Here is a 20,780-nt window from a genome sequence, read left to right on the forward strand (position 1 = left end):
AATAAATGATAATTTTCAAGGCATAAATAAAATGAACAGGGAGGATGCCACAATTAGAATTACACAAGACCTAGCAGCTGCTACACTAGAAGACTGTAGGCCTTGGAACACTATATATCAACGAGCAAAAGAACTGGGGCTGCAGCCAAAAATAACTTACCCAGCAATGTTAATGTACATTTTCTATTAAAAACACTTGAAAGTATAGGCGTAAGTACACTTTTCCTTAAATTGATAAGAAGCATTTACCTAAAACCATTAGCAAGCATTAATTGTAATGAGATGACCTAGAAGCCTTCTCAGTAAGATCAGGTGTGAAACAAGGGGGCCCAGTGTCAGCAATATTATTCAATACTGTATTGGAAATCTTAACAATAGCAATAAGAAAAGAAAGAGAAGGAAACAGAATAGGGAATTAATTAGGTAATAAAACTATCTTTTTTTGCAGATGATATGATATACTTGGACAATTCTAAAGACTCAACTAAAAAGTTCATTGAAACCATTTCAGCAAAGTAGGAGAATATAAAGTAAAACCACACAAACCATCAGTATTCCTATATATCACCAATAGGATCCTGCTGGAAGAGATAGCTAGAAATACCCCATTTAGAATAACTCCAGACAGTATAAAATACCTGAGAATACACATACCAAAACAAACCCAGGACCTACATGAAAGAAACATAAAAACACTTTGTACACAAATAAGATCATATTTAAATAAATGGATAAATATTAATTGTTCATGAGTAGGCAGGGCCAATACAATAAATATGACAATTTTACTAAAGTTAGTCTATATATTCAATGCCATCCCAATTAAATTGCCAAAAAAATATTTTATGGTGCTAGAAAAAACAATAACAAAATTCATTTGGAAGAATGTTTTCTTCCAAATCAATATCAAAGAAACTAGTGGAAAAAATATAAAGGAAGGAGGATTAGCAGTACTAGATCTTAAACTATATTATAAAGCAGGAATTATCAAAATTATCTGGTACTAGTGATGAAATAGAAAGGTAGATCAGTGAAACAGAGAAGGCATATAATCTACAGCAGTAAACAAATATAGTAACCTAGTGTTTGATAAGTGTAAAGACCTAGGTTTGGGGGCTAAAAATTCATTATTTGGTAAAAATTATTTGTAAAGCTGGAAAGCAGTCTGGCAGAAACTGGGCATAGACCAATATCTTACACCATTTTCCAAGATAAGGTCAAAATGGATACATGACTTAGATATAAAGGGAGATATTACAAGAAAATTTGAAGAACATGGTACATATTATCTATTAGACTTATGGACATCAGACTTATGAACAAACAAGAGATAGAGAGTGTAGTGAAACATAAAGTTGATTACATTAAATTTAAAAGGTTTTGAACAAATGTAGCCAAGACCACAAAAAAAGAAGGAAACTGGGGTAGGGGAAGGGAGCAGGATTTATAGACAGTTCCTCAGATAAAGGTCTCATATCTCAAATATATAAAGAATTTTGTCAAATCTGTAAGAACATGAGTCATTCGTCTATTGATACATGGTCAAAGGATTTGAACAAGCGGTTTTCCAATGAAGAAATCAAAACAATTTAAAGTCATATAAAATGGTCTAAATCATTATTGATCAGAGAAGTGCAAATTAAAACAACCTTGAAATAACATTTTACACCTATCAGACTGGCTAAAATGATAGAAGGGGAAAGTGACAAATGTTGGAGGGGATATGGAAAAATTGGGACCTTAATTCATTGTTGCTGGATCGGTGAGTTGATCCAACCGTCTTGTAAAGAGATTTGAAATTACGCCCAAAGAGTTATTAAACTGCCTATACCCTTTGACCTGGCAATACCACTATTAGGTCTGTTTCCCAAGATGATTTGGGAAAATGGAAAAGAACCTGCATGTTCTAAAATATTTATAGCAATTCTCTTTGTGGTGGCAAGAACTGGAAATTAAAGAGATACCTGTCAATTGGGGAATGGCTAAACAAATTGTGGCATATGTTCATGATGTAATATTACTCTGCTATAAGAAATGAGGAGCTCAATGATTTTAGAAAAGCATGGAGAGACCTCCATGAAATAATTAAGAGCAAAACGAGCAGAGCCAAGACAACATTGTATATAGTAACATCAGCGTCATTTTAAGAACAACTTTAAGTAACCAAGTCATTCTGACTACTATAAATACCCAAATTAACTACAAAGATGCTATGAAAGAAGATGCTATTTGAATGCAGAAAAACAACTGATATGTATGTATATGTATGTGTATATGTATGTATGTATATATATGTGTGTGTGTGTGTATATACATATATATATATATATGTCTCTGTGTGTGTGCATACACACACAGTGATTTGTGTTTAGTGGTAGCCATCTCAAAATGTGGGGTGGGGGGAAGGGAAAAAAGAAAGTTATATGACAACTTTGTTGTATATTTGAAAGGGATAGCAAGTCGTACATAATGGATCTGCCATTTCAGGAGCAATTCTCTGTTTTTCTATCCTACTTTGTTATGGAAATGCTTGTTTTATTTCATAAGAAAGATAAAACTAAATGAGTTAAGTCTGCTATAATATGTCTTTGGTGAAGCAATGCTGTTTTCTGTGCTTGTGCATGTGTGTGTTGCGTTCATAGCTTGATTTTTTTTTAATATTCACTAATCATCCTTTTAATTATACATTCTAGAATTTTTTCAGGAGCTGAAGTTAAGCTCCCAAGCTTAGAGTTTAAAGACCATTCCTTTTCTTGAAAATTAAGATAGCTTTGCCCTTTTCCAATCCTGCTGAGCTTCTCTTCTCCACAATCTCTTTAAGGATTACTGACAATGGCTTACCAATCACAGTTCTTTTTACAACCCGGGATGTAGTTTATCTCAGACTGATGACTTGAACTCATTAGGGGACATTAGGTATGTTAGATTGTGGTTTGGTTTTGGTTTTTTGTTTTTTATATATTTTGGGCAGTCTTTTTTCATATGCCAGTGCTTTATTTTAAATGCTGTGGCACACTTCATGATTTAATTTCTACCTAGAGAAGTGAGACAAAATGACGGATCAAGCCAATCTTGATTCCGTTTTTATCATTCCTTATTGTCTACTGAAATTCTAAGTCCATTTCCCACTGGGGAGCCTCTTTGCCCAAATGGAAGAAACCTTTGTAATAAGTATTGTTTACTGTAATCCTTTTTCCTTGCATGTTCAACTAATAGTTTTCTTTGAAGCATAGCCATGCATAGCTTCATAATTTGAATGTCAAAAGTTTAAAAGATTTGATTTTATCTTTTTCCCCCTAACTTCTGCAAAACATTTTGCCTCTCTCCCCCTCCCCCCACAAACACAGTAAGGTAATAGTAGCTTCTGTCAAGGACATTCTCAGAATTGTTATTAGTTTCCAAGCTGAGCAGTATTATTATCCAGTTAGGGAGGAGCTGAAATTTCTTCTCCCCACCTCCAGCAATCTTATCGGCTGCCTATTAGCAGAAGCACACAGGAGCTGCTGCATATGCTTGGCCAGAGAGGACCAGAGGAGAATTCCTGGATGCCCTTGGCCCTTCTTTATCCCTTCCTGAAAATGGGTCAAAGGGCAAGAGACCAGAGAGTGGAATTTCTCAGCCCAAAGGATGATGGTAGTTGAGGAAGTGATAGAGTAACTTGGAGAAGCATTTTGAAGCTACATGTGCTTAGTCATATAGCCAGAAAGGGGGAGTTAATGGATAACGACATTACTAAATCCTTGCCTTTTAGCTAGAAGGAGAGAGCATAATACAGAATAAAGCTCTTGCAGAAGGCAGATTTCTTGGGTAGCATAAGCCTTGAAGGTTGTCTTGCACATAACCTGGAGTTCAAGAGTTTGGAGATATAGCCAGAGGAGCCTTCTAGCCAGAAAAAGGGAATTTCCTAAATATGTAGTGAGCCTCTTGAAGAGAAAAGAGTCACCCATGACACCCCATTAGCTGCAGCAAGAGAATAAAGTCATGACTTTAAAAGACTTGACCTAACTACCACTATTACAATGAGTTTTTTGTGTAATGCAGATCCAGTTGAAAGGAGACAGCCAACCTAGCAGCTCCAAAATCTATTTTCTTTCCGGGAAAGTCCAAGAATTCAATGTCTCTGTGGAGAGCAAAAGAGAATTGTATTGGTTGTTTGTAGGCTCTAACACATCCTTTTCATTTTCTGTGGGGTAAAATAAAGGCTGTCTTACACTCAATGCCACTTTTACTTTGATTACTCTTATGGAAACTGACAACTTTATTATCTACATTTTTATAGTAGCTTTTCTTGCCAACCCAATCCCAGCTCATTTTGAGCTTTAATATTCTTCACACCATTGTTATATGGCCATGGCATACTTTTGTATTCATTGCCTACTACTTGCCTTTGCTTACGTGTTCTTAAATCTTTAAAAATGTTTATTGATCAACAGGTTTCCTGGGAATTCATATCAGTCTCCTTAGACAATTCCCCTTTCTCCTCATGAGAATTAATTTTTTACACATTCTTCAAATTCTCATTTTTTAGAAAACTACCTCTTCTTCTTAAATGCGTTTCCCATGTTGAATTTTAGTCCATAGAATCCTACCTGTCCTTTCTCTCTTTCCCTTAACATCTGCTTTCTAAAAAACTATGAAGCATATCAGACTTTCTTCTTCTTTATCACAAACGTTAATGTGTAGCAGGCATTTCCCTTAAAGTTCCACCATTCCTCCTTTACCAAGAATTTTATCCTTGCTGGTAAGAATATGATCCAGAATTGAATTTTCTCTTCATTGCTTCTCTATCTTTTGAAAAATGGAGTTCTCATTAATGGAAGTTAGACCAGGTTCTATAGGTTTCTGTGAAAGGTTGTTGTTGTTGTCGTTCATCCTTCATTCTTGAAGAAGACCAATGACATCATTAGGGTGATGGCTTGACTTGCAAGTGACTTGGATTTAAGTGAGGAAGAGCTGTGCAAAGTTATCAGCCTCACTGTCTCCTCTAGGGTCATCAGAGTTCGGTGGCAAGATATAAAATGATTGGCAATGGCCCAGGGTCTGTTAAAGGAGATAGATTGTGAAGGGTCTTGAATGAAGAGTTTGGATACTTCCCAAACATTTCCATTTAGATGATCTGGAGGCTATGTTCCCTTCTGTTGCTAATATTTCACCTATTGGTTTATCTGCTTGTTTTTGACATTTTAAACCATCTTTCGCCTGCTGAGATAATTGGTAATTACAGTGGGTTTTTTTCCTGTATTTTCCCCTTTTACTCACTTTCTAACTCCTTCCCTTCTGATGGTAATTTCCCCAGGGGTTACACCTCAAAGCTGCCTCCTCCCATAGTAAGGGATTTACTTTTACTCTGACCCAAGAGACTTCAAGGGGGACAGAAATAGCCTTAGGTGGATGCCAATCCTCTTTACTTGAGACCTGGTGGAACCCCACAAACACACCGATGCCTTGTCCTAGTTGTCTCTATTTCTAGTTTTCAGGCTGAGCACTAGCTGCCTTCTTTCTAGGGCAAGGGCAGAGTTGAGTAAGCTTGCAAAGTCCTGCCAGAATGTGGTAGCCTGTGGGAGATGAGTGGTGAATGAGTGGGTTTGAGATTAGAGATTAGCCTTCTCTTCTATTAGTTCATTTGGTTGTTACTTTCTTAAGGTTCTTAGCATCTTATGGAAGATGGCTGGAATTGCTTTATCTATTGCATAATTCCTATTTTGGAGAAATTTGAGAATTTATGCGGATCAGAGAAAACGGTCCTCCATCATGTTATTCACATGTCCTATTTCTCCTCCATTTCCAAACCATGCTGACTATACTCCAGCCATCTTCCCCATTGTCCTACCACCAGAGCCTGGACTCTGCCCCTGGAACCATGGACTCTGATAGGTGAGCTTTCCTCTTATTTTGCTCAGGCTCAAGGCTTCGTGTCACTTCTTAATGAGTTCCAAACCTGCCTACTTCTCCCTGGAAGGGGAAGATTTGGGAAGCAGGGAGACAGATTAGGTTTCTGCTAATATACAAGCACAGGATATAACAAAGGAAAAACAGGTGACATCATCTCCTTCCTGGCCAAGAAAGCCAGAAAGAACATTGTGTTAATGTTTTAACTTCCAGACTCCACTTTGTTCCCTCTTCTTTCAGCCTTTTCTGTGACAACAAAACATCCAGATGTGTATGTATGTGTGCATGTATGTGTATGTATATATGTATAAATATGTATGTATATGTGTATATGTAAATAATATTATAAAAGTTTTAAACCTTGAAGGGGCCTTGATGATCACTGTATCCAATACCCCTTCTTAATTCCTATACATTTAATAAAGAAGGGAATGTGGTTTTGTCACAAAAACATTGGATTTGGAATCAAAAAGACTAGATTCAAACACTAGCCCTGATCATTACTGCTTATTTGACCTTAAACAAGTCTCTTTACCTGTTTGAGCCCCAGTTTCTTCAATTCTAAGATGAGGTGGTTGAACCAGATGATCTTGAATGCCCCCAGCAGCTCTAAATCCTTTCAGTCTGAGGCCTAAACAAATCAAATAACTTAAACAGAGCCACCTGTAAGGTTTGGAAACACAGAGCATAGTCCAAAGGAATTAAAGCTCAAAGAAACTTTAGAGATCAAGTTCAACCCTCTCACTTTGCACTTGGAGAGAACGGAGGCCCAGAGAAGTCAAGTCTTGCCCTCAGTCACGCAGATAGTAAGTGGCAGAGGTGGACCTTTAATTGGTCTTCTGCCTCCAAATCCAATGTTCCTTCTACTCTTCCATGCTGTGTCCAAAGAAATAGCACACCTTTTTTTGAACTCTACAGTTTAAAAGGTACTGTCCTCTGCAAAATAACCCCATGAGATAGGTAGGATGAATATTATCATCCCCATTTTCAAGAGAAGGAAATTAAAGTTCAGAGATATCAGAATGACTTACCCAGAGTCACATAGCAAAGAAATATTAGAAGTGGAATTCAAACCTTGATCTTTGGACACCAATAACAAAACTCATTGTACTATCCCAAACTGCCTTTCTTACAAAAAGCTACAATACGATAGCTAATGACAGGAAGAGAAGGATGAAGCTGTAATGGAGGGGGGGGGGGATGCATTCCTGAAAGATAATCTATTTAGGTGGTTTCCTTTGATGAAAAGGAGGAGCCAGAGAAGTGTTGGCCATGGTCTGTTCATTGGAGTTTCAATGTAGCAGAAGAGTTTCATGAGAACCACATTGAAACATAGGGAGAGGAGGGAAGACGCCCTAGACCAAGATTATTCACTTTTTATAGGGGAGCCTGGACCCCTTTATCAGTCTTATGAATCTTATGGACTACTCAGAATGTTTTTAAATGCATAAGGTAAAATACATAGGATTACAAAGGCTACTAAAGATATTGAAATATAATTGTGTATACGTATGTGATTTAAGGTCATGGTCTTGCAAAGAAAAGTATTTCCACTTTCAGATTCTTGTAGGTCAGATAAGAGCTTAGAGGAGCCTGTATCTGTGTGTCAGAGGTGTCATTGTTACTCTCCCTCAAGCCTCCTAATCCTGTATGCCTTAAACCTGTATCTCTAATCCTTAATCCTATAACCACTTCCTTTTTTACTGCCCCCCACTTCCTTCTCCTACAGCCTTCTGCCAAAACGGGCAGGAAGAAATCATGGGCTTCAACAAAATGGATGTGGATTTCATATTTGCTCAGCAAAATCTTGGTCCACGAGTTCACATTTCTCAGACAATTACGTTCCTGTTGCATAAGCACCCTGGATCTCTGGTACAACAGGGTGTGAATCATTTCCTCTGGCCTGAACATCCAAATTTCACATACAATTCTAAAATGACAGCCTGATCAGGCGCCAAACAGCAGAATCTTGCCGAACTCCAGAAACAGGATCATAAATCTAGAACAGGAAGATACCTCAGAGGTCGTCTGCTTCAACCTCTTCATTTTACAGATGAGAAAATGCAGGCCAAGAGAAATTAAAAACACAAGAATAGTAAATAGCTAAGCCCAGAATCCAAATCAGGAACTCTGACTCTACATCTCTCTTTTTCACTGCAATCTTCAGCATCTCAACGACAAGTCTATTGAGTATGTGTATGCTATTTAGAGGAATAAAGATGAATTTCCTTCAGGGTGGATATTTCTCCATATAATCACTCCAATTTATATAGGATCTGAAGCCAGAAGGAATCTTAGAGGTAAGTTTCAAAATGGAAAAGACCTTCAAGGTCAATCCCCTCATTGTACATATGAGGAAACTAAGGCCCAGAGAGGTGAAGAGATTCATCTAAGGCCACACAGTGAGTAAGGAGGAGAGCTGGGATTTAAATCCAGGTTCTCAGACTCAAAACTCGGAGCCCTTTCTGCAACAACCAAGTAAATTTTTCTATATTGGTGGTATCAAACTTAAATAGAAATGGATACCACTAAACCATACATAAAGATCTATGCAGGCTATGTGTTGACTTAGAAAACCACACACTAACACTATATATGTTCTGTTGCATTTTTATTTATTTTATTAAATATTTCCCAATTATTTTAATCTGGTTTGGGCCAAACTCAGGACTATTGAAGGCTGTATAACTTGGCCCCCAACACTTCTGATGGATACCATTATATTTAATCCTTATAACAACCCTATGAGGTCAGTATGATAATGTATGTGTCATTTTACTGATTAGAACATAAGATTTAGCACTAGAAAGAACCTTAGAGGTCATTTATTTCAACCTCCTCATTTTCCAAATAACAAAACTGGGACTCAGAAATGACTCACCCAAGGTTATACAGTTAGGAAGGACAACTTGAACTCAGATCCTTTGACTCCAATGTCATTACTCTTTGCGCTATACAACCCTGCCTCCCTCTAGATAGAAGTCAGTAAATAAATATTGATGAAATATCTATCATGTTGAGGGACCTATTCTAGATATTATGGGGAATGAAGAAAAACAAAAAAAATTGTTCCTACCTTGTAAGAATTTATAGTCTGGATGGGGAGATGGCTGTTTTTGCTGTCATTTTAGTTCTGACTCTTTGTGACTCCAGTAGGGGTTTTCTTGGCCAATATATTGAAGTGGTTTGCCAATTTCTTTCTCCAGGTCATTTTACAGATGAGGAAACTGAGGCAAACAAGGATAAGTGACTTGCCCAGGGTCACACAATTAATAAGTGTCTGAGGCCAGGTTTGAACTCAGGAAGTTGAGTCTCCCTAACTCCAGGTCCAGCACTCTATCCACTGCTCCACCTAGTTGTATGAACTTATAGTCTCGTATAAGTGAAAGTTTCAACATTAATACAGAAAGAAGCTCAATGAGAGCAGTGTGGCATTGTGGCTGGACTGACAGACTTGGAGCCAGCCAAGGCTGGATTCATATCCTGCCTCCCACACTCACTAGCTAGGTGAGCATGGTCACTTCAGCTTTCTGAGCCTCCGTTTCCTCATCTAGAAAATAAAGGGCTTGGACTGGATGTCTTCTAAAATCTCTTCAGCTCTAAATTACAAGTCCAATAGGAATTGTGTGTTCCATTTATTCTTGTAGCTGCCCCATAATGGTGTCTTTTGCATGATAAACGTTCTCCATTCCTCTCCAGGCTCCACTCTTAACTCTCTGGACTTCTCTTACCATTCTATTCAATTGATCAACGTTTCTCAAGTGCCTATTATGTGCCAGGCACTAGGCCACAGAAACCTCTTCACCATGGAAGTTCACTGCACCCTAAAGTTCTCATATTTGGAGTACCATCTATCCTGCAGCCTCTGCCTGCTTGGCTCCTCCCAGAACCCCCCTCATAGGAGCAAGCCTGGGCCAGCCACTTTTTAATTCTTCTGCAGGCTGCACTCCTGACTCTCTGGATGTTCTCTCCCGTGCACCTGCCTAGGTGGCCTATCCTCTCCTCCATTTTCCTCCTCTCCTTTTTCAATTTACTTTTATGTGTTTTCTTCCCCCATTAGATTAGAAGAGACTTAAGGGGAAGAACTGTCTTTGTTTCCTTTTGTATTTATATTTCCAGCCCTTAGCCCAATAAGTGCTTAATAAATGTTTGTCAACCAGACTTAGCTAAAATCCATGCTGATTCAATGGAATGACAGAAGAGCTATCACAAGTCAATACGGGATGCATGTTGTGAGAGGTAGAGATCATAATTGCTATAAGAGTACATACCAAGGAGGGAGAGGTCACTGTGGACTAGAGAGACTGGAGAAAGCTTCAAGCTGGAGGTAAGACTTCACATGAACCTTGCAGGCTGTGTTAATATGGGGAGGGGGAAGAAGAAGAGAGGTCATTGTAAGTAAGGAAAAGTATCCCATAGTAAGATCCTCATGGAAAAGGGGACCTGGGAAAAGCTAAAACTTGGCCTTCAATGATCTGAAGAACCTAAACAAACTGAGAAAAGGAGGGATGTCCAAGCAAGGGGAATAATCAGAACAAAGGTAAAGAAATGGGCCTGCGCATTAGATCATAGATTTAGAGCTGGGAAGAACCTTAAAGGTCCTTAATCCAACCCCCTCCTTATAGGTATAGAATTTGAAATCAAAACATGTTAAGTGACTTGCCCAGGGTCACACAGGTAGCAAATAGAAGAGAAGAATCTGAATTCAGGTTTTCCTGACTCCAATTCGTGTAACCTATCCACCCTACCACAATGAGTCACTTAATATACATTACTTTGCTTGTTGGGCTTTTGTAAAGTGTATCTCCAGTCTGCTAGGTAGCGAAGTGGATAGAGTGCCAGGCCTAGAGTCAGGAAGACTCATCTTCTTGGGTTCAAATCTGGTCTCAGACACTTACTAGTTGTGTGACTCTAGGCAAGTCACTTAACCCTGTTTGCCTTAGTTTCCTCATCTGTAAAACTAGCTGGAGAAGGAAACGTCAAATTATTCTAGTATTTCTTGCAAGAAAACCCCAAATGGGGTCATGAAGAGTCAGACATGACTGAAAGAACTGAATAACATGTCCTATCCATCCAACCACATTATTCCCAAGTTCCCAAGCCTTCACATCTCTGTAAGCACCTCATTTCCCATCAATTGTTCTGGTTGGTTTTGACTTCACAAACATCATGCCCATGTATTGGTTTCCCTCTAGTAGCCCACCAGTCTCACCTCCTGATTTTCAGCTTTCTTTTGTGTATTATCTTTCCCTGTTAGATTGTATGCTCCTTGAGACCAAAGACTGTCTTTATTTGTATCCCCAGAGCTTAACACAGTGTCTGACAATAAGCCCTTAATAAATCTCTATTGGCTATGGAATAGTGACTATCCTAATAACCTAATACCAAAGAGACTAAGATCGTTATAAAGAATCTTCCTCATTCAATTACTTTTCTCAGACTCAAGCTCCCAGTGTCCTCTAAAGGACGGTTGGTTGATCTGATAAATATAGAAAAAGAAAGAAAGAAAGAAAGAAAGGAAGGAAGGAAGGAAGGAAGGAAGAAAGAAAGGAGGAAGAAAGGAAGGAAGGAAGGAAGGAAGGAAGGAAGGAAGGAAGGAAGGAAGGAAGGAAGGAAGGGACAGAAAGAGCATCTCTTAAGCACCATTTGTCAGGCACCGTGCTAAGTGCTGAGGATACAAATACAAGCAATGACAACAAAAATAAATCCCTGCTCTCAAGGAGCTTACATTCTAATGGGGGGAGACATAACCAAAAAGGATATTGAAAGAGGTGGGGAGAGGAGGTGTTTCTACAGGTTTCCAGGTGGAAAAGTAGCCTAGAAAATCAGGGGCTGAGCCAGCTTAGAAAGAAGCGTAGTTGTCATGAGAACTCCAAATGCAGGTTCTAAGCCAGAACATACTAATCAGAAGAGGAGGCCATGGGGTGGAGGAATTGCAAGCAGGAGAAAGCCATTGGGGCAGAGGAAGCTTGGGATTCATGAACTGAGGTGGGTTCAAAGGCTAACTTGCTCATAGAAGAGAGGCAGAGGCAACCCCCCTCAACCTCCCAAACAAGGCTCTCCTTCATTTTCACTTATAAAATAGGCACATTTTTACTGGGACCTGCTTGAGACAATGTACCCAACTTTCTTGTGTAACCCCAAAAAGAAATTAATTAAAGGAATTGCAGACAAAGTAGGTAGGAAAGTTGACACTATGAGAAAACTGTAGCATAGACATCCTGGGTGGGGTGAAAATAGAAGTAAAGTCCCCTCACACTACTTCCCATGAATGACAACTGCATTCAATCTCTGAGTTTCACCCTGTCCATCTGCAGAATGGGCACAAGCTTACAGGTTACATTTATATTGTACTTTAGGTTTGCAAAGTATTTTAGTCATATTTTCTCACTTGACCATTAAAACAACCCTGTTAGATGGATGCTTTTAGTACTCCATGTTAAAGATGAAACTGAGGAAAAGTAAATGGCTTTTCTATGGTGGCAGAGTGACTGAGTGTCTGAAACAGGGTTTGAACTGAGGTCTTTCTGACTCCAGTTCCAGTTCTCTATCTGCTGTACCACCTAGCTGCATACAAGTTTCCTCGTTAAAATTCTAGGATGGACTGTACATAAATCCAACAGGAGGATTATTAGAAAATTATCAGCAGTCTTAGAAGAGTTCTCCTAGGCCAATTTGTAAGAATCATGAACAAGAGGAGACCTTGGTATCATCCTGACCAACCCCTCAATTTTACAGATAAGGAAAAGTGAGGGCTAGAGGAACAAAGTGACTTTTCCCAGGGTCACCCAGAAGATTAATGACAGGCAGGGCAGAAATCCAGCTTTCTTGCCTCCAGTTTCTTCGAGTTTCCCTCCTCCATCATGACTCGCTTGCTAAAGAGCTAAGGCTAAAGTTCACATAGCCCTTCAGCACAAACTCCCCACTAGGTGCTCTAGAAGTTCTTCAAAATCTACTCTAGAGTGATCCAAGAAAGATGAAGATTCAGATTCTCTCTTACATTGCATGATACCTTACATTTGTACAAATAATGCTTTTGTTTTTTCATTTTTTTTAATTATCTCATTTTAGTCAATCAAGAAGCATTTATAAATCCTTTACTATGTGCCAAGAATTGTACTAAGCACTGGGGATACAAATAAAGACAAAAGACAGTCCCTGCCCTCAAAGTGCTCACAATCTAATAGAGGAAAACAACACATAAATAAAAGTTAAAAGTGGGGAATTGTATCCTTCTTAAAAGGGCATAATGAAGTCTGAAGAATAGAGTGGAAAATGACAAGATGGTTGGCCTGGGATCCCTCCTTAAATGGAGCTCAGCTCTTGACCCTCCACCCTTTCCAATTAGAGAAAGGGAGAGCCCCTGACACAGGTGGTATAGATGAGATTGAATACTTTGATATCACAGAAAAATGAAGTTTCTGGGGAACAAGGTAAAGTCCAGAGGAATGCAGTCTGACAACTTTATGAGGTGGGTAGGAACAGGCAGGTATTTTTAGCTCCGTTTCACAGACAAGGAAATGGGCACAAAGAAAGCATGCTGCTTACCCAAAACCACACAGAAAGATAGAGGCAGAGTTTAAATTCCTATTGGACTTGTACTTTAGAGCTGGAAGAGACTTTAGAAGTGTTCTAGTCCAATCCCTTTATTTTCTAGGTGAGGAAACGGAGGCTCAGAAAGCTGAAGTGACCATGCTCACCTGGCTAGTGAGTGTGGGAGGCAGGATATGAATCCAGCTTTGGCTGGCTCCAAGTCTGTCAGTCCAGGCGTAGCTATTTATTATATACATGACCTTGGGCAAATCATAATTCTCTAAGTTTCATTTTCCTCATCTGTAAAATCAAGGTGTTGAAGAAAATTATCTTGGGTGTGCTGGAGCCAGCTCAAACACTAAATGGTTATTAAATTTTCAGTGTGAGCATTTTACACCTCAGAAATCAGCAAACACCACAAATCATGGTTTGATTTATTGTTTGTTGATTGTCTAGACTTTAGAAAATGATGGAGATATTGTGCAGATTAAACTTTAAAATGTGTCTCATGCCCACTTTTAGGGGGAAATGGAGAGGGGAAGAACTGATTGTTAAACATTTACCAGCACACCTCTCTCTAAGGTCCAACTAAGTCTAAAGCCTATGAATTATAACGCCTTTCTTTCTTTTGCATGAATTCTCTGATGCCCCAGAAAGAAAGTCTGGAGGCTGTCGGGAAGTGGCACTCAGTGGCATCTGATGATGCATGTTTGCTTTCTAAGCAGGTGATGCTTCCCATGCTATCTCGGCAGTATTGATCTCCTCCTGCCTAGAGCTGAAGTTCAGCTGCCCCCATCCAAGGAGATCCCTGAAGCTGTCTCAGAGCATTTGGGGTTCTGATTGGCATCTGCCTCTGTTGATTCCGTTCCTCCTGTCAGGCTGTCACGGTAGCGAGCTGACAGGCACCTCCATCCATCACCCCTCGCTCATGTTTTATGGATTGGTAGGGAGATGGGCAGAGCATCCCAGAGCAGGATTCCTTTCAAGGCCAGGAAGCAGGGGATGAGAAGGAGGAGCAGAGAGGCCTGTGACAAGCCCAGCCATAGGGGTAGAACACTAGACTGTCAGGCACTACTGCCCTCACCTACAGGACCAGGTTCAGGTTACTCTGCCTGACTTTGCACAATCAGGCCCCGATTCTCCTTTCTTGCCTTGTCTCTCTCTGCTCCAACCAGACTGGTCTGCTCACTGTTTCCCAAGTAAGTCATGAATTCCCCTGTCTCAGTGCTTCATTTCATGCCATTTCTATTCAATTTGACAAATATTTATTGAATACCTACTATGCAAGAGGCAATGTACCCAAGGCTGTGGAGGATAAAAAGGAGAATAAGATGAATGCTTGCTTCCATAGAGGTCACTGTCTTTCAGGGAGAAATGATAACTAGACACACATCCACACCCACACCCACACCCACATCCACCCCCACCCCATGATATACAAGGCGGCGCTGGTGATGATGATGATACAAGATAGGATATGAATATGCATTAATAATAGCTAATACTTACATAGCATTTTGTTGCAAAGCACTTTTAAAGATTTGTTGTTGTTGTTTAGTCAATTAGTCATGTCAGACTCTTCATGAATCCATTTGGGGTTTTCTTGGCAAAAATACTGTAGTAATTTGCCATTTCCTTCTCCAGTTCATTTTACAGATGAGGAAACTGAGGCAAACAGGGTTAAGTGGCTTGATGATGGTCACACAGCTAATAAATATCTGAGGTCAGATTTGAACTCAGGTCTTTCTGACTCCAGGACAAGCACTCGACTCACTGTGCCAGCTACCAGCCCCAAAGATTTTTTAAGGAAGAAATTTTTATTGCTATTTTAAAGAAGTTAAGTAATTTGCTCAAGGTCATATACATAGTATCTGAGCCTTAGTAAGTATCTACCTTAGTCTAGGGCACATCATTTATTCTCTCTGTACCATTCCCTTATTTTACAGATGAGGCAATTGGTGATAAGAGAGGTTGTGACTTACTCAGGGTCATCCATCTGGTAAGACTGGAGGCCCCTGCCTCTGACCCCCGATTCTAAACACAATACTCTATGCATCCTGCAATGCTATCTTTCACCACTGAATCTAAATCCTATCCATCCTTACCTCACAGGTATATAGAAAGTGCTTTGCCAGCCTTGAAGTACTCTATAGATGCCAGCGATTATGCTGATCCTGCCAGACTCAGCTTCAGTTCGATCTTCTCTAGGAAGCTTTCCTTAGCCATCCAAGCTAAAAGAGATCTCCCTCCTCTGATTGCCTACAACACTCATTGCCACTCACCCGGCACTTATTATCTTATAAAAATGAAATGGGCTGCCTTTGGAGATAGTGATTTCCCCATCACTTGAAGTCTTCAAGTAGAGATTGAATAACCACTTGTCCAAGATTTTATAGAAGCTATTCCTTCTCAGGGTGAACTGCAGATAACTCCCTAAATTTCCTTCCAACTTTTTGTTTTACTAGTATTAGTAAATACTAGTATTACTAGTTATCTTTTTAGTTGTTTACATACAGACTGTTGAGTTTCTTGAGGCCATGGACTCATATTTTTATAACCCTCACAGTCCCATAGTCCCTGGTATTTAGTTCACTTTAGATCCACCATCCTTACCCCCTCCTTTATTAGAAGCTGGGCTCATTTAATTGTTCCCTGTTTCTATCAACCCTTCCTCCAACTGAGGGAGATGATGATCAAGATGATCTCACTGGCCACCTCTTCCCTACCCTTTGACCATGTGTAGCCAGAATGGCCTTTGTTTTCTTTGAATGACTCAGCTTACCTCATTGAGCTTCCCTGGATGCTGGGGCTTGCTCTTCCGGGGCAGGACCAGACAACTTCCTGTGTGATGAGTCATGGGGCTGGCTGAGGGGAGGTGTTAACGGCTACGTTAGGGGGAGGGGCCAAGTCAAGAACCAATCGGCCCTGGTCGTTCAGGCGGTGCTTGATGATGTCAAAAACTCTATAAGAGGGGAGAGGACAGCTTGAAGACTCTCTCTTCCTTTTCCGGTTGGAGCCAGAGGCAGTTACAGAGGCAGTTACGACAGTTACGTCAGTTACAGACACAGCTGAAGCAGGAGCTGCCAGTAGCAGAGCTGACCTACGGGAGGAAGCTGAACAAAGACTTCAGGCCAGTGGATTGGGGGAGCCTGTGCTTTCCCCGGCGTACCTTACACCCCCGCAGAAGCTGGATGGTTAAAAGCAGCTTCCGTTGGAACCAGAGGCAGTTACAGCGACAGTTACAGCGACAGTTACGACAGTTACGTCAGTTACAGCCACAGACACAGACACAGCAGAAGCAGGAGCTGCCAGTAGCAGAGCTGACCTACGGGAGAAAGCTGAACAAAGACTTCAGGCCAGTGGGTAATCTTATTACCATCGAGGGGGAAGCATGATTTTGCTTTACGCAATCATGCTTCTCTGTAGCCTCCTGGTTACTCTTGCAAGGCGTACTTATTGGGCCTGGAAGATTTTGATCAACATATCAAAATGGGGCTTCTGGTTCATGGGTTGGTTACTGTGGAGCCTAAATAAATGTTTTGATTCTTCTGCCTTCTACTTTGAGAGTTTCTTATATCCGGCGGTTCCGAACCTTTCAGACATGTTTATGATCCTCTTTGAGATTATAAACTCTGCCCTCCTGATACATTTGGCGTCACGAACAGGATCGCTAGGTATAAGATCTCTATTTAGAAGCAGAACAATTTCAGAGGAAGAGATGAATATCCCAGGATGGGAGGATCCATTTTATTCCTCCCTAGCAAAAGAATTGGCTAAAAAAGCTGGACCCTGTGAAAACTGGGAACCAAGGCTACGGAGAGGAGATCCTAGGGATTTGGAAAAGTGTTTACGAGAAGTTGGGATTCAGTCAGGGGCATCACTATCTAGGCAAAGCTGGATAGTGTTATCAGCCTACCGGCTAGTATACGAAAGATTGAGATTAAGTGAAAGACATGGGGGCACTCCTACCCCACAGGAAGAAGAGGAATCTCAGATAGCAGGAGACCAAACTGACTCAAATGAGAACTTTTCTATTAATGTGGCTAAGAGCAACAGGAGACCAAAAAAGCCCAGAGTGCATTTCAACCCAGCCCAGAAAGAGCCTGACTGCCTGCTTCGTCCTAGCCATGGTGGCAGAGGAAGTGAGTGGGGAGAGAATGAGACAATGTTAGGGGCTGAGGCACAAAACACTACTGGGGTTCAGGATGTGCCTCACACAGAGAATAGGAGATGGTTAAATGATCAGACAAGGGCTCGACCCATACAAAGGAGGAAGACAGAAACCCGAGGTGAAGATTCAGTTACAAGGGAAATTCAGGAAGATTTCTCACCGCAAGAGGTCACAGATATTTTGAGTAGATTCAGCCAAAGAATAGGAGAACCATTGATATCTTGGATGGTAAGACTCAGTGATCAAGGGGCCGGTGGAATATCAGTAGATGGGACAGACTGCATGAGATTCATAGGTATCAGCCATGATCCTCTAGTTCAACAAGCTTTTAGGGAACATCATCAGCAAGGAGATGGTGATAGCAGGACTACTCTGTTGGCATTAGCCGCTGTGGGATGCAATAAGAGATATGCTACTGATTCTATGTGGCCCACTGAGCACAGACCCTGGTATTCACTTAGAGATTGTATCATGAGACTAAAGGAGGAGGTAATGAAGACTGCCATTATGACAGGAACTGCAGACAAATATTACAATGATTCAATGGAACTGCCTCATAGGAATTTAATAATTAAGACAGCTCCCCCTGCTTATAAACAACTAATTTTGAATTTATTACTTGGAGAAGTAGGGAGCCGTCTTACAACAGTGATAAATAAGATTTTACAGTTACATGACTTAGGTGACTGGGGAGGGGATAGATCTCCTCGAGAGAGAAGGGTGAATAACCAGCAAACTTGGCGCCAAAGGAGAGTAACAAGGAAAGAAATGTTTACTGCTTTATTGAGAGCAGGGGTAGGTTTTGAAATGATAGATGGAATTCCAACCAATGAATTATATAGAATGTACAGAGATAAAGGCCTTGATAACAGGAGAGATAGGGAAATAAGAACTGCTCCTGCAAGCCCACAAGCCACTCAGAGTGAAGGTGACCTTGTGTGATTAACGGATGAAAACTTGTACATTTGGGGAAAGGCTGGGAGGACAATCTTAGTCTCTATCTAGGGTGGGATCCTCTTGGCTTCCTCATTATGTTCCTTTTGAAAAGAAACATTTCCCACCTGAGTTTGGCTCTGATGTTGGATCTTTGCATAACTGAAATCTCAACCAAACTTGAGATGATTTTATTTGAAGAATTATAGTCCATACTTGTCTATTCTTTTTGTCCTTTGTTTTGGCTAACCTTGTTGCTAGTTTTGTTTCCTTCAGGCTTAAGCACCCTGCACTTTCTGGTGACTGCCTAAGCATGTAGCATTCTTGGAATTCCTGCCAGCTTGTTAAAGAAATGACCTCTGGAATGGGACTTTTTGGGGGCAGGGCCATCTCTACATCCAATTTCAGCATGAAGAAGCTATGGAAAATGAGACCTTCACCCCTCACCCCAAGATTTTGAGCCCCAATCGTTCAAGGGGGGTGGAAATGATGATAGTGTTCTGTTTACTTATTTTGTGTTATCCTTGCTGTGTTGTTTTATTGTTATGATATTATTGATCCTATGTAATGGATACAAGGATTTAGGGGTGGACATTTGAATTATTAATAATTATTTTGGGGATGATTGATTGAAAAGATTATCTTGCTGGGACCTAGGGGTGGATCACATTTGAATCGTAAACCAATATTTAGGAATGTCACCAAATGATATGTTTTGCTTTATAATGAATGATATGTTTTAGTTTCCTTTGTAATTGGATCACAATGTATGTTCTAGGATACATGGCTGATTAGATTATGTATCCTATAACAAGGGGTGGAGTGTAGCCAGAATGGCCTTTGTTTTCTTTGAATGACTCAGCTTACCTCATTGAGCTTCCCTGGATGCTGGGGCTTGCTCTTCCGGGGCAGGACCAGACAACTTCCTGTGTGATGAGTCATGGGGCTGGCTGAGGGGAGGTGTTAACGGCTACGTTAGGGGGAGGGGCCAAGTCAAGAACCAATCGGCCCTGGTCGTTCAGGCGGTGCTTGATGATGTCAAAAACTCTATAAGAGGGGAGAGGACAGCTTGAAGACTCTCTCTTCCTTTTCCGGTTGGAGCCAGAGGCAGTTACAGAGGCAGTTACGACAGTTACGTCAGTTACAGACACAGCTGAAGCAGGAGCTGCCAGTAGCAGAGCTGACCTACGGGAGGAAGCTGAACAAAGACTTCAGGCCAGTGGATTGGGGGAGCCTGTGCTTTCCCCGGCGTACCTTACACCCCCGCAGAAGCTGGATGGTTAAAAGCAGCTTCCGTTGGAACCAGAGGCAGTTACAGCGACAGTTACAGCGACAGTTACGACAGTTACGTCAGTTACAGCCACAGACACAGACACAGCAGAAGCAGGAGCTGCCAGTAGCAGAGCTGACCTACGGGAGAAAGCTGAACAAAGACTTCAGGCCAGTGGGTAATCTTATTACCATCGAGGGGGAAGCATGATTTTGCTTTACGCAATCATGCTTCTCTGTAGCCTCCTGGTTACTCTTGCAAGGCGTACTTATTGGGCCTGGAAGATTTTGATCAACATATCAAAATGGGGCTTCTGGTTCATGGGTTGGTTACTGTGGAGCCTAAATAAATGTTTTGATTCTTCTGCCTTCTACTTTGAGAGTTTCTTATATCCGGCGGTTCCGAACCTTTCAGACATGTTTATGATCCTCTTTGAGATTATAAACTCTGCCCTCCTGATACATTATGTTAATATCGATTCAAGCCAGAAAAATGAGTCCTTTACAGTCTTGCAATGACTCAGAAGATACATCAAGGGTGTGTCTGCCTGATGACAAAAATGGAGCAAGAAAGTCAAAATTATAGTTTCAATCATGCAGATCAGAACTGGCAGCCACCTGGGCACATTGAGATGAGGTTACACTGAAAGCTCCCTCCATTCAAAATAATCTCCTCACCATAATACCCACCCTTTGAGTAAGTCTTCTGAAGCTCATTGTATGGTGTAAATGGGTTACTTGGGAGAAATGACCTAGTCACTTTCAAGCCTGTCCCTAGACCGTAAGAACATAAAGAGTGCTAGATTAGTAGGCCTCTGGCACAATATTTCTATCTTCTTCTCCTACTCTGAACTTGCTCGTTCCTTCCAGGAGCAGGACTGTAACCTTGCGACTGAACCTGACATTGCATTCCATTTCTAGTGACATCTCTGTTTCATCTCTCCATGCCTTGGTTCCCTGCCTGGTGGCCCCGGTTCCTGGGACT

Source organism: Trichosurus vulpecula, chromosome 2, assembly GCF_011100635.1.
Source record: "Trichosurus vulpecula isolate mTriVul1 chromosome 2, mTriVul1.pri, whole genome shotgun sequence".
Lineage (NCBI taxonomy): Eukaryota > Metazoa > Chordata > Mammalia > Diprotodontia > Phalangeridae > Trichosurus > Trichosurus vulpecula.